Source organism: Peromyscus californicus, unplaced genomic scaffold, assembly GCF_007827085.1.
Source record: "Peromyscus californicus insignis strain IS unplaced genomic scaffold, ASM782708v3 Scaffold_5__1_contigs__length_169319896, whole genome shotgun sequence".
NCBI lineage: Eukaryota > Metazoa > Chordata > Mammalia > Rodentia > Cricetidae > Peromyscus > Peromyscus californicus.
Genome location: NW_026294573.1, coordinates 148669567 through 148684060, shown reverse-complemented (window position 1 = coordinate 148684060; position 14494 = coordinate 148669567). Strand labels below are relative to the sequence as shown.

At 37.1% G+C, this 14494-nt stretch overlaps 1 protein-coding gene across 2 annotated transcripts in view; it reads right to left on the bottom strand.

Annotated features, from left to right (window-relative positions):
- Triqk (triple QxxK/R motif containing) overlaps nt 1–12394 on the bottom strand; it is a 68115-nt gene extending 55721 nt beyond the window's left edge. For both annotated transcript variants that reach the window (XM_052717613.1, XM_052717614.1), the window contains exon 1: nt 12262–12394. The gene's annotated coding sequence lies outside the window, so the exon portion shown is untranslated. The remainder of the gene's footprint in view (nt 1–12261) is intronic.
- Nucleotides 12395–14494: the final 2100 nt, after the last annotated feature.

Sequence of the window (14494 nt, the reverse complement as noted above, 5' to 3'; positions counted from 1 at the left end):
GGAGCTGGTCACCTTCACTGCTGCAGTGATCACTGGGTATGTTCAAGTGTTGGGGGCACTTAAGCTTTCCTACTAATCCATTTTGGGCATATCGCCCATGTAAGAAATAAACTTTGTGGTTTCAAGACATTGAGCTATGGTCTTGCTTACATGCATATATGAATATATCAACATCCACGGCTATCCTAACTGCTAATCATTTTCCAGGAAGCATTTCATGAATACACTATACTCTGATTTAGGTCAATACAACATTTTGTTACATATTTGTATTACACACTATTGTAATAAAATGGCTGTTATAATTATGTTTTCTTTATTAAACTGTATTTATCAAAGCAAGAACTGTGCACCGCATTTAGTATCATCACTATCTAGCAGTATTTAACTCTTAGTATGTACTTCACAAATGATTATGAATTCACTCATCACTCACTTATTAGTAACCAAAGACTAGTTAATGGAGACTGAGTAAAAACACAGCCATCACATACTGCATTTTTATTTGCTTGTCTTGCTATGACCAAACAACCTCTCAAGAAATGACTTAAGGTAGGAAGTACTTATCTTGGTTCACTATTAGGGACACAGTCCACTGCAGCCCTGCAGGCATGGTGGGAGGTACATGTCACAGTGTGACAGCAGGGGCAGGATGCTGCTGGCTTACCTCTTCATGGACCCAGGAAAGACAGGGCAGGAAGCAGGGCTCACCTACACATCCTATGACCCACTGAGTTACTTCCTCCACTAAACCTCAACTCCCAAAGACTCTACAGCCTCCTCACAAAGCACCAAGTGTTCAAATACATGAGGTTTTGTGGTACGTTTCACAATAAAACCACAATTATATCTCACATTCTTGTTGGTGACAACCATGATAAGCAAGGTAAGTATCAAATATATGACTTATTAAATACTCATTAATACTACAAGATAGAGAATGATACAGTGTTGATGGCAGGCCTTCTAACTGAAAAGTGACCTTTTAATACACATAGATGGTGACATTTTAATGCAGTGCAAAAGAAATAGACTAGAACAGCAAGTTCAAGCTTTCTGAAATGGGGTGGGGGAAGAGCCTGGAAATGTTCAAAGAGTGTGGGCTAAACCTGGAACAAACGAATGGGTACAAGGGCAAAGATGAGATTAGAAAGCAAACAAGGGGACAGGTTTTGTAAAGAAAGTCTTGCCGACTTCAGAGCCTCAGCTTTCAGCTGGAATAACCGACAAGCTGTGAATCGGGAGTAAGAAAGGAAAAGTGTGGTCCAACGGGTAAGAGGCTGACTTTATGCTGTGTTTCCTCTCTATAACTCTTTGAAGCAATGTGCCAATATACTAAGGAACAGTAAATGTAATGCTGTATAGCTAATTTTATGTTCACTAATTAATATATTGCAACATTGATTAAAGCCAATAAGTAATTACCAAAATATTGTAATCTACTAAAGTATAATAATGTACCAAGCATCAAGAGAGTACATGCTAAATGTGGTAATAAGTCAGTACATAACAGCACAATATTATGTAACAAATAATTTAGATTAAAAATCCACAGCTTATGAATCTTGATTTACTTTTTTCTAAATTACACAAATAAAACCATGTAAAACATTTTCTCATTATAATTGTGCCCTCTGTAACAAAAAGCCATGTTCATAACCCAAGTTCATTGCCAGAAGCAAATAACTCAAACCAAGAAAAACAAAGTAAAAGGAAACAAACCACAAATCAAAACACCTTTTTCCACATGTTCAATCAAGAACACACACCTTACACTGTGTTCTTGATGCTGCCAAGTCTAAACTCTGGAAAGCAGCCAAAAAAGCGATGTTTCCCGAAGCAAGGCCTCAGAAGCTGAGCTGCATTCCTGGCAAATTCAATTCCAGTCACCAAAAATTACACTCTTGCTTGATTTTTTCTTACTGTAATTTAAGATGAGACTATATGGACAAATTAAATGGATGATTTCCAGTTACCTAATTGACTAAAAACAAGACACGTTGAAGGGGCTGGAGAAAGAGTTCAGCTGATAAAGAGCTTGCTGTGCACATATAAGGATCAGAGTTCAGGTTTCCAGAACGTATTAAATGCCAGGGAGGAGAGGGGCCCACCAGAAATCTCAGTGCTCGAGAACCAGAGAGAGTGGCTATCCCTGAAGCAAGCAGACTAGCTGGATTAGTCAAATGGGGGAGCTCTGGGCTCTAGTGCCCGGCCCTATCTCATTATATTATGTGGAGATAATTGAGGAAGACACCTAATGTCAGCCTGGGCCTCCAGGTACACCCACACATACATACAAATACGAACATGTGACACATACACACATATGAGCAAAAAATAATTTTTTTTTTTTTTTTTTTTTTTTGGTTTTTCGAGACAGGGTTTCTCTGTGTAGTTTTGCGCCTTTCCTGGGACTCACTTGGTAGCACAGGCTGGCCTCGAACTCACAGAGATCCGCCTGGCTCTGCCTCCCGAGTGCTGGAATTAAAGGCGTGCGCCACCACCGCCCGGCTTTTTTTTTTTTTTTTTTTTGCAAAAAATAATTTAAAAATTAAAATGAAACAAAAAAAGATGAGAGTATTTGGAGTTTTGTAAGGTTCTTCTTGTTTCATTCCTTGATTCCTGGTTTCTAACTGTTATCTATTTAATCTAAAACCAATTTAATTTCCCCAGAAAATTTAGAAAATAATGCATTTTCATAAGACACAGTTCCATAACAATGGCTAGGAAATGGTCCATTACAGGAAATCATTACAGGAATTTACTTGACCTAATATATGTGCAAAGGTCATCTGAGAAGCAGTGGGAGATGTTCTACTACATTCTAGAGCACTGGTTCTCAACCTTCCTAATGCTGCGACCCTTTAATACAGTTCCTCATGTTATGGTGATTATTTACACATGGTGGTGGGATTGGAAACTGGCAGGCGGGACACAGAAAAGCTTCCAGCTATACCCAACCATAAAATTACTTTGTTGCTACTTCACAACTGTAATTTTGCTACTGTTATAAATTGTAATGTAAATATCTGATATTCAGGATATCTGGTATGTGACCATCAGAGGAGTTGAGATTCACAGGTTGAGAACCACTAGAGTTATGCATGAATATAAAAGACTAATTTCAAATTACTTTCAGCTATTTCAATTTGTGTATCATTGACACACAAAACAATAGTATTTAATCATAAACTTTAAAGTGCATATTATTTCCTAAACATTTATTAACAGTAATAATGGAAAACAGTCATATATATGTAATGTATCCATTTTTTGTTCAATGTATACATGTGTTCATTTAACAAAAAAGTAATATGTATTAAATATATATTTTGCACCAAACTGAATTTTTCTCTAGTTTATACTGAAATTACTCTTGTACATATGAGAATCAAATTTTTGTGAATCCAAGATGCTTTCTAATAATACTAACTGAAAACTAAAAACCATATGTTTGAGAATATGTTTTCCAATTCCAATATGATCAATATAAATATCCTACAATTTTAGGTAACACTCTCTTAAATTGTGTATATATAGGGGTGGGTGAGTGACTGGGTCAGTGCACATGCACACACACAAGTACGCACGCAGACAAACACAGGCATGTAAGTGAGGGTGCCTGTGAAAGCCAGAGGGTGTATTAGATCCTCTGAATCTGGTACAGTAGGCCACCCAGTGTGGGTGCTGGGAACTGATCTTCAGTACTCTGCAAAAGCAGCAAGCACTCTTACCTGTGGAGCCATCTATCCAGCCTGAAGACCTTTTATAAATACAGATAATAATTCAAGAGTCATAACTTCAAAGAATGGCTTTTAAATAAATACTGCTATTACAGAATAAAGTTTAATGCTTATAACATACCACAGACAAAAGATAACAAAAAATAAATCATAGCCCTAAATGCAAGGGCTAGTATTATAATAAACTTGAAAAAACATCTGAGATAAACTCATGATTTTGAGCTACATAACAGTTTCATAGAGACTAAGTCCAGAGTAAACAAAAAAATTAACTACAATTAAAATACTATGTGCTTCAAAGAGGAAAACAGTACAAAGATAATCCACACAATACAAGAAAACATTTACAAATCCATTATTGGATAAAAGTTTTGTACTCAGATTATATGAAGGATAATTACTATTTAGCAATTAAAAAATATATATCCAATTTTCCAGTGATCAACTATTTGAAATGACACGTTTCCAAAGGATTTTCAAATTTCCAACAAGCACATTAAAAGATATTCAACATCATTATTTATCATAGAAGTTCAGAACAATGGCACATTACTTCACCTCTGTATGGTTGACTATATCAAAAGGAAAACAATGACCATGAAGAGAGACTAGAAACCCCATGCACTGGTTGGGAAAGTGAAAGAGTGAACTCATGTGTTAGAGAGCAGTCACTGCTCTCAAAAACCCAAACATAGAATCACATATGACCAACACTTCTTTCTGTTCCTAAGTGCACACTCAAGAGAAATGAAGGATCTCTGTACAAAACATGCATATGTGTCTTCAGAACAGAATTATTTTAACAACTGAAAAGGGAAACCAATCCACAATGCACAGACCAAAAAGTCAAGACACAGCCACATAATGGAATATTAGTGAGAAAAATGAATCAAATGCTGATGCATGTTACAACACAGATGATCCTAGAAAACAAGCTAAGTGAAAAACAGCAGGCAGAGGAGCTCACCAACTGTATCAATGCTATTATTGCTCACTTTACATGAAATATTCAGAATGGGAAAAATCAATAGTGAGATTCAAAGATTGAGGGTTGCTTATAGTGTAGCAGTAGAAGAGAGAAAGTATAATTTCCAATGGAGAAAAGATTTCTTGCTGAAATAGAAAAAAATATTTCAACATTAGTGTTAACAGTTGTACAATTCTGTAACATTCTAAACCTATTCAAATGTATCATTTTAAAAATGGCAAATCTCAATATGGAATTTAAAATAAAAGTGTCATAATAACTTATTATGAGGTCCCTATCTAAAAACTTGGGGGCCACGTGTGTCTTAGAAGCTTTTAGACTATGTAAAGGTAACATGTCCATCTCTCCTAATTGTGTATGTGAAATTCACAAAGAGAAGCAAGGATGAACACTGGAGAAATCTCATGCCCAATGAGGGCATTAGAATGCCAGTTACAGTCCATCCCTGGCTGTCACATCAATCACAGATTATGCAAAGCTCCAGAAATGGTAATTTAATGGAACTACTGAATTTTTAAAATGTAAATAACAGGTACTGACCCTTTATAAATGATGATGAAATTAGTGATAATATTGACCAGTTGGCATTTGTAAAATGGCAGTTAACATGGCAAGCACTGTGATTATGTATTCAGCTATACAGTCAGAACTTGTCTTTATGTCCCTCTGGAATAAGTACAATTAGTTGCAACTGAAGAAATGGTTCCCGTGGGACTCAGTAAGTGACCCACTTGAGCATGCTACCTTGAGAGGGGAAGGATTGAAATCTATCCACAGCGTTCACTCTTTACAGGGAACGTGTTCTGAGCTGTGGACTGACATTCCACCAGTGAAATGGAAGAAAAACACTTTATAAATGAAATATAAATTTCAATATATGTATAAATAAAATATTATCCAGAAAATGACTTCATTATCATTTAAGCCAATATTAAAAGTGGAGCACAAGTAGTCAAATTCCTCATAGGCACTTAAATGTTAATTTTATCAAAAGAAATGCTAAGCATTAGTTTAGAGATTGCATTATCCACACCTAAACTATAAAATCTAAATACTGCCAAGTGGACCGCTAATCAAAATAGAACTGTAAGCTTTCATGAACTTTCTATAGGCAAAATTTAAAGATATCACAGAAAGCAAATAAACATGATTGTGGATTATGTTTTGTCTAAATTGATATACCTAGGAAGACCAGATAATAATACATTTTGTAGCTTATAGATAACTTAATCTTCTGAATTTTGAATGATTTTGATTTAGCACATATGTTTACATATGACAGCATTTTATATACTCCATGTGTTCCTAGGGCAGCTAAGAAACTTTATATACAATCCTTTAAAGGAGAGTGTTATCAATAACATAGAGGTCAGACTTTGTCAAGGTTACCCTCAATTATGTGATAACAGAATTAAGTAATTTTAGAGAATTATGTGTTTGAAAGGTTTGAGAACTAATATTTTAAAGGGCTAATCTTGCTGTGTGTTGTACTATTTTAAAACCTCCAGTAGTTCCTCATCAACATGATGCAGATTTTTTTGCATGGTCTATGTCAGCCTTCTTCATGTGGCTCTAGGTCCCTATGGCCCCTTCTTTAACCAAGTTATGAACATCTTTTCTGTTTCCTAACCAAATGGTATGCCTGCCTGCACAATTTCAGCACCTTCACAGCTCTATTCTCTCTCAGTGCAAGCTTCTTCCTAGAGTTATCAATCTCGAATTTACTGAAAGTCTTGAAGACTCCATTAAATTTTGTATTTATTCTGTATAATTTACATACTCTTCCCAGACAAATCTTTGATTGTATGATTAATAAGTAATTCTCTTATTAAATATTACAATGCTTACCTTTATAGTCACAGGGTTTTAACATACAATGGTCAAATATTTATAATATCTGGGTAGTAACATTTTTGCCTTTCAAAAGCAAAGTCTAAGATCTTCATGGAATGTTTGACTCATTTCTATAGATGATAAAAATAAAAGCACCATTATGAAATGTAAAGAAAAGTAGATTTTTCTGATGTTGGCACAGTTCATCAAAGATCAAGAAGATGCTGAGGCAAGTAAAACACTGATGGACATCTGGAGTAAATCTACTGAATGGAAAGGCATCATTCAGTCTTATATATTAACGTTCATCATTCAGGCCAGGAGTTGAAAACATTTTACAAGCTGAAAACAAACCAGAAATTCAAAGAGCATCTTTGTTATGTAAGACATGACCACTCAAAGAAAGAACAATTTCAAATTGCAATCATAAAGAGAAAAAAACTATTTCACATGAAAACAAAAGAATGTACCTTCAGGAATGGAAAGTTCCCACTTTCACATCTGCACTTTGTAATGTCTAATTCCACAAAGCCAGCAGAGCAATATTTTAGGAATTTAAAATATATGCCCATGTGTCTGGTATTTCTAGGGTTTGAGCAATAGAAATCCACTGCTATAAGTATAAGAGAGTCTAGCTACCTTGTTTGCTTTTGGGGAAAACTCAGTCTGGTAAGGTACTATTTATAAGATGTGTGCCGTGAACATAAAAGTGTATGTGTATGCTACTTAAGCTGATGGAGCAGTGTCTTCAAATACTTTAGTTAAGTCTTATTTAAAACTGACAGCACATGTTAAGGAAACAAATCTATTAAGTAGTGACAATATATATTTGAATGAGAATAAAACATTGTGAACTTCTGACTTACTTATACCAGAGATGGTATTACACTCGCTAGGCCCAAAGATGTACAAATTTTAATTCACAGAACCTGGAATAAGTTACTGATGGGTCCACACTGTCATTAGGAGATGGGGCTACAAAGGATAAGTCAGACACATGCAATGTTGCTGTCTTAACAGATGAAAGAAGAGGGTCAGATATGTAGGAATGTGGGTGGATGGGAAAGGCACAGAAACCAAGATTGTCTACTGGAAGTTACACAAATGAATACAGCCCTGATAACACTATTATTACCATCCAATGTGATACATATCTAACTCCAAACTACTTAAGTATAAGTTAATGAAACTGCATTGTTTATAAACCACTAAACAAGTGTCATTATGCCAAAAGTAAAGACTCAATGTTTCTTATATTTTTCATTTTCTTGTCATCTTTTTATCTTTGCTGCTCTCTCTCTACTATCACTTTATCTTTGTCTGTCCTTCCTGGATGGAGTTCTAAACATAGAGGCCATGCATTATGAACACATCAGCATCAAACATTTCCTTGAGTTGGTCTTCTTTGACTTCAGGCATGCCTCTGAGATGTTCGTTAACTTCCTTGGTTCAATAGGGTGTTTTCTTCAACTTGATTTCACTGCCAAATGCTATGTTTTCCAGAATACTACATAAAAACCTGTACAGGACATTTCTGCATAGTCCAATGTTTTGGAGGAAACAGATTTGAGGAAAGGAAAGAATCTAGAGAATGGGATCCAAGAAGCTGAGAAGGGACAGAATCAGAAAATAAATAATCTGCTATAACCCTACCCAGAGAGACTGAGTGCTACACTGAGTCACTGTGAAGAATGCATTACAATACTCAAATATGATGGCGGAAAAAAAAATAACAATATCCACTAATCTCCAGGCCTTCCTACACAGAATAACTTGATGACAAGAAATGTTTTAAAACCCAATAAATAATATGTCTGCTACCAGAATCAAATCTAAAGCTTTCCATCCAATATACTCCCCATTTGAATCAGGGTATAAACTATAATCCATAATTAGGATCTTGTCACATGTAGCCACATAATTTATTATTCTAAATATGACATTATTATGCAAAACCAAGTGTTCTCCAGATTGAGTCATCTTTGTTGTGTAATAGTTAAAATTTTACATTTTACAATCTAACTGGACTGCTGTTTTGCAATTATGCAACTATGAGAAACTATAAAAGAAGCAAGCTACTTTATTCTTGCCGGGTTTCCATGACTTCAAAGACATGCTGTTGACAAAAACCTTCATCTTATAAAATTCTTTTACCTGGTGATTCAACACAATGGTTTGTTATATCACTGAGTACAGAATGTTAACCTTTTTATTATTATTCAAATTTATGAGGTAAAAGAATTCTTTTTCACTAAAATACATACACAAATCACTCTACTGTTTCAAAGACACCTGGCATTTCTACCATATAAAAAAAGATTAAGTATATTTAAGAGGTCTGAAAAAGAGTAAGTTCCTAGACTAAATGATTCCTATTTGTTCAATTAAGAAATTTCTTGAGGAAATCAAATATGAGTAAATATGTATCACTATTTCCTATTAGCATCATTTTAACATTCTGAGAGAACACAAAAATACTATATTCAAAAAAGTATGTTTAAGACATCTATAGAGCTACTGCTATTGAAATCAAAACAAGGATATATGTACAAAGTCTGGGGGAAACACATTCTCACTTCACAATTTGACATGGAGGAACATGTAAATGTAAAAATGCTATTACACACATCCAATGACCAAGAAATATCACTCATTGTAAGAAACCAGAGCACCAGGTTAACAATCAACTAAGATTCCATTCACTCACAGTTTCTAAATAAGAGAATGTGATAGTTAGTATTAACTATCAACCTAATAAAACCTAGAATCATCTTGGAGACAAGCCTTTGGGCTTGTCTATAGAGATTATCGTCATTATGTCAAGGTGAAGAGACCCAGTCTAAAAGTGGGCAGCACCATTCCCTGGGCTGGGTCTTGGGTTGCATGAAAAGAAGAAAGCCAGCTGAGCACAAGCATGTACTGTTCATTTCTTCCTGTTGATACAGCATTCCCAGCAGCCCCACGCTCCTGCCTCCAGGCCTTCCCCACCTCTGACTACTTCTGGTACATTAATCCAGAATAAACCTTCCATCCCTCAGTTACTGTAGTCAGGTATTTTGTCAGCAACAAGGTCAGGAACTACCAGAGAACACTGTCTAATCAGTGACTGGGACCCACCAGGCTACATCACTCCCATGATGGAGCTAGTGTGGGGGATACAAAACCATAAGTCTGAATAAGCATATCTATTCTGAAAACTAAATGTTTTCTCCAGCAGGTGATTGAAGGTCTAGTCTGTGGGAAAGGGAATAGACGGCTAGAGAGGCTAGGAAAGAGGACTAGCCATTTTTTTTATCCTGTCAAGAGCACTAACCCCCAGTCAGCTTGTTAATAACAAGACTGATGTTCAAATACTGTTTACAAACTCAGGACAAGAAACAAAAATCCATTTCTAAGTCTTAAAATATTTAAGCCATTGATGCTCTGTCTAGTTTATCTTTCTTTGATCTAGTTTATTTACTAAAATTTGAGAGGCCAGTAAAAAAGGACAGAGTTCATATGAATAGTTCTAAGAAATACCAGGTCCTTTTGTATACTCAACACTTACTACAAAAAAATACATACTTCATACTCTGATGCTATCTCTATCCAGTGGTAGCACGTCTACAACTGGTATCTGCTTTTGTGGGTTATCTGAGCAAAAAATATCAAACGTTATTTAAAGTCTTCTATTTGAAAATAAAGTCAGGAAAACAGCTACCAGGGAAGAAAACCATGATATGTGTGCTAGTCTATGTAAATTAAAACACAAAAGATCTTTCACTTGAACTGTAAAAAAGAACCAGGTGACGATTTTACAGTTGCATGAACTAAACATAATCAGCCTCTCTTTGTCCAAATGAACACTGATGCAAGCGAAATTTTACACATTTTATGTTTATCTCAAAATACAATTTACCACTGCCCTATAACACTATTTTTTTCACTTGTTTAAATACCTGAATATGATTTCATAGGCAAGATCAATGGAGATCTGGAATGAAACACAGCTTACACTTTAACACAGCCACACATTATTCAGCATTGGATGTTGGTTGATTACTAATAAATATGAGATGGATTGTAATGATCCTATATGGAGAGTTAGATGGGTAAGAGGCTCTTTGGAAGAAAGAGTATTAAAAATCTCTGTTCCAAGTTTTCCTTAATCAGTCATGGGAGAAAGTAATTATCTTGTCCCTAAATTAAAACAGGTGGTCTCAATATAGCTTCCACTTACTCTTCAATTTCTGCCCCATCTAAAGGATTTCTTCCAGCTTTCATTGACTTCTCAAAATGGTGACATCAAAAAGTTTGGAAATTATTAGATTTAACACTAACATTTCCTAATCTTTCCATGAGCCCCCCACACACACACACACCAGGTGGGGAACTAACGTTGTTAAGGGCAGAGAAATTGCCATGCAAGACACTAATGTGCTACCTAAGCAGTAACAAGGCTGAACCAGTAAAGGAAAGATTAAAGGGCTTCATTTTCATTTCTCAACAAATCAAAGAACTAAGAGAAAAGTCAAGAACATTTTAAAGTACTCTAAGCTAAACAAATGGAAATTGTAATCAGTAACGCCTTGCATTTGTACAGATCACTATTTTAATCATACTTTTAAATCAGTTAATCCTACTGATTTAATCCTAGACACTAGATTGAGCACTTTAGAGATGAAAAATGGTTGAGGGTTCTCACATACGGAAAACTAACCTTGTCTTACTGGCTAGTGAACAGCCGAACAAGCAAAGCTCCCTTCCTAAGGATTTACATTGGAAACCTAGCACAGAGACAGAAAGGCCAACTTCTTTCTCCTTTGTGTTTTCCTATAGAATATTTGTTCTGCTGAATCATGTGGGGCCAAAAGATATGGGGGAAGAAGAGATCTGCAGAAGCTATCTGTGTTGCACTTGTAGTTCATTATTAAATATGGGTCCAATAGTAGGTGCTTAGATGTTTAATATGCTTCACAGTAGACTGCAAGGAAGATCATATACGAACGCCCTTCCTGTAATGAGTTGCAACTTCCAAAGGAAGTTCATTAAGGTCAAGTGGAAGACATCATACTGCAGAACTCCTTTTCCTAGGCATCCACACAGACAGCAACATCGTTTGGGTTCAAGGATTCACCAAGCATCAGGAAAAGTAACCCCATTTTGCCACGAGCACTAACCAATAAAGCAACTCTTCTCTACAAATGTTTTGGTTTCAGAGACTGTTTCCATAAAAGGGAAATAAAATAGGGTATACAGGAGTTAAAACACAGAAGAGGGAGGCCTGAGCAGAATTTGTAGAAACTAGAGTTACACTCAGCTTTGAAAAGGCCCTCGAGTTAATGGACAGCACAGGGAGCGAATCCACAGCCTAGGGTAAGACCGGGGCGGAGGGGAGTGGGTGGGACTGAGTTTCAAGACCAGGAGCTCCAAGACACGCTGGCAGGGCGCACCCCGCGTTGCTGGGCAACCGAGGCGGCCACGCCCACCCCGCCCCAGCCCAGCCAGAGGCAGAGACCCGTGGAAAAGGGGGCCTCGGAGCCCAGCTCCCCTGGAAGAGCCTCCCAACGCCCAGGCCCCGCGCCTGGGGCCGCCCCCGGGCCGGAGCTACAGTCTCCGGAGACAGGGCTGGGAGACGCTGAGGAAGCGCGCTTCCAGCCCCGGGCCCGCGTCCTGAGCACCGGGACCCCGAACCCCCAGCCCTCGCCGGAAACACACCTCAGCGGAGCACAGCGAGGGCGGCCCAACTGCGGGTCCGGCCGGGTGGGCAGCTGTCCACGCTGCTGTCACTCAGAGGCAGGGGCGGGACGAGGAGCCGCACACCCCTACTCCGGGAGGACCATAGGAGGAGGGGCGGGGCCAGCCCTCAGTCTGCGCTCTGATTGGCTGGACCTTCCCCGCGCGAGCCTGCAGGATGGCGCGAGCCCTTAGGCCCATCCTTCCTCAATACCAGAAAGCTTTAGTGCTTCTGAGGATGCACAAGTTAACCTAGAGGAGTCTGACTTTTTCACAAACATAAGAAGTTATTTTAACGAGTGACCAACTTCCACCTTTGACACGCAAACACACCCAAATCCAGTCAGGGGATTATCCTTAGGAAAACTTTCCAACAGTGAGAACATGTGAGAGGCAAGGGGTGGAGATGTAGTGAGATTCAAAAAAGAAAATGAATGTGAAACTCTTAGTTTAATTTTTCACTTTTAACAAGAGAGTCAATTTAGGAAAAGTAATTGTTGAAATGTGACCAGTGACTATGATAGTGGGTCTTTTTCAGAAACAGTTTTCGCATTGGTAAAATAGGAACAAACAATATTGAGGTATTTAACATTGAGAATGTATTTGACAATTGACCGCTTTCTAAATTATGCTTTTTACAATCCTGACAAAACCTCTTGAAAGATTATTATCTACAGTGTAGGAAACAGACTAGAAGTGGTTAAGTTTATTTAAATCACTGAACAAATCTAAGGGCCAGCAGTGGTTCTCTTTATACTGAATTTAAAATCCAAACTGTAGGAGTCCGAGGGAGTGGAGGACACCAGGAGAACCCACCAAATCAACTAAGCAGGGCTCACATGGGCTCACAGAAACGAAGCAGCACACGGCCTGCATGAGTCTGCACCAGGTCCTCTGCACATATGGCTGTTAGCTTGGTGTACTTGTGGGACTCCTAACAGTGGGAGCAGGTTTATCTCTTGACTCTTTGCCTGCTCTTAAGGTTCTTTTCCTCCTGCTGGGCTGCCTTGTCCAGCCTTGATATGAGGGCTTTTGCCTTGTCTTGTTGTGTCTTGTCTTGTCCCGTTTGACTGATGTCTCTTGGAGGCCTGCCCTTTTATGAAGAGGGAATGTAGGGGTAGTGGATCTAGAAGAGAGAGGACCTTTGGGGGTGGTTGGGGGAGCTGGAGTAATAGAGAGAGGGGAAATTGGTTGGAATGTATGGTATTAGGGGAGAATTTATTTTTAATTAAAAAGAAAAATATAATACAATAATAAATAAAATCCCTTCAATTGCAATTTTTGTTACTAAAGTTTGCTATCCTCCTCTGGCTAACCCATCACATCTTTTGTAAGAGGCAAAATACCATACAGAAAGAATGTAGACACATAAAAATTTCTCCAAAATCTCTCATGATATCTTGAGAAATGAAACGTAAAATATGTTTTTATTTTCTGTACTTCTCAATTATTTTCTGATATCCACTTCTTTAAACCTAAGCAAAGGTAGAATTAAATGAGATTATATTAATGTTCTTAACCAGACTTGTGTATGTATTTTTCTCAGGGAAGGGTTTAAAATAATGAAGCATTCTATTTATCATTTATTACATCAAAAACAAGGAATGTGTATCTTGTCAGATAGTATAGTAGAAAGAAAAATAAATAACTCAAGATACATGCTTCCTTTTTCAAATAAAATGCCCACCCTGTTGTGACAAAATTGTTGGACTAAAATGAATACATTCCAATTGCAAATGACTTTATTTTATTTTTTATCTTGCTGAATTTTCAAAGTCTTTTGAAAGATTGAACTATGAATAACTCTACCCAAAACTTTTTTGATGTGTGTGACTTATGCTCCCATTTAAGTTTCTTTAATCTTTTAAAATATGTTAGTCTGAAAGAGTTATGATTGTGTATTAATAAGTACACTGTATAAATAAATGCTGTTAGCTTTAAATAAATGTGGAGAATGTCTTTGAGTCATTTTTCAAATGCATATTCAAATAGAGAAAATGCCTTTGTTTGAATTTCTCACATGCATAAAATATACATTTAAGCAAATGTATTGTATGCATGTAAATGTGTTATCTTTGAAATAAACACAGCTGTATGCTCCACATATGTATAGCTGCAGATGTTTGAGGCATTTATTCTGATTGCTGGAACTCTGCACCTTTTTATTTAGTCACACATCCAGGAGAAAACACTATGCTCCATATGCAAAGAACAA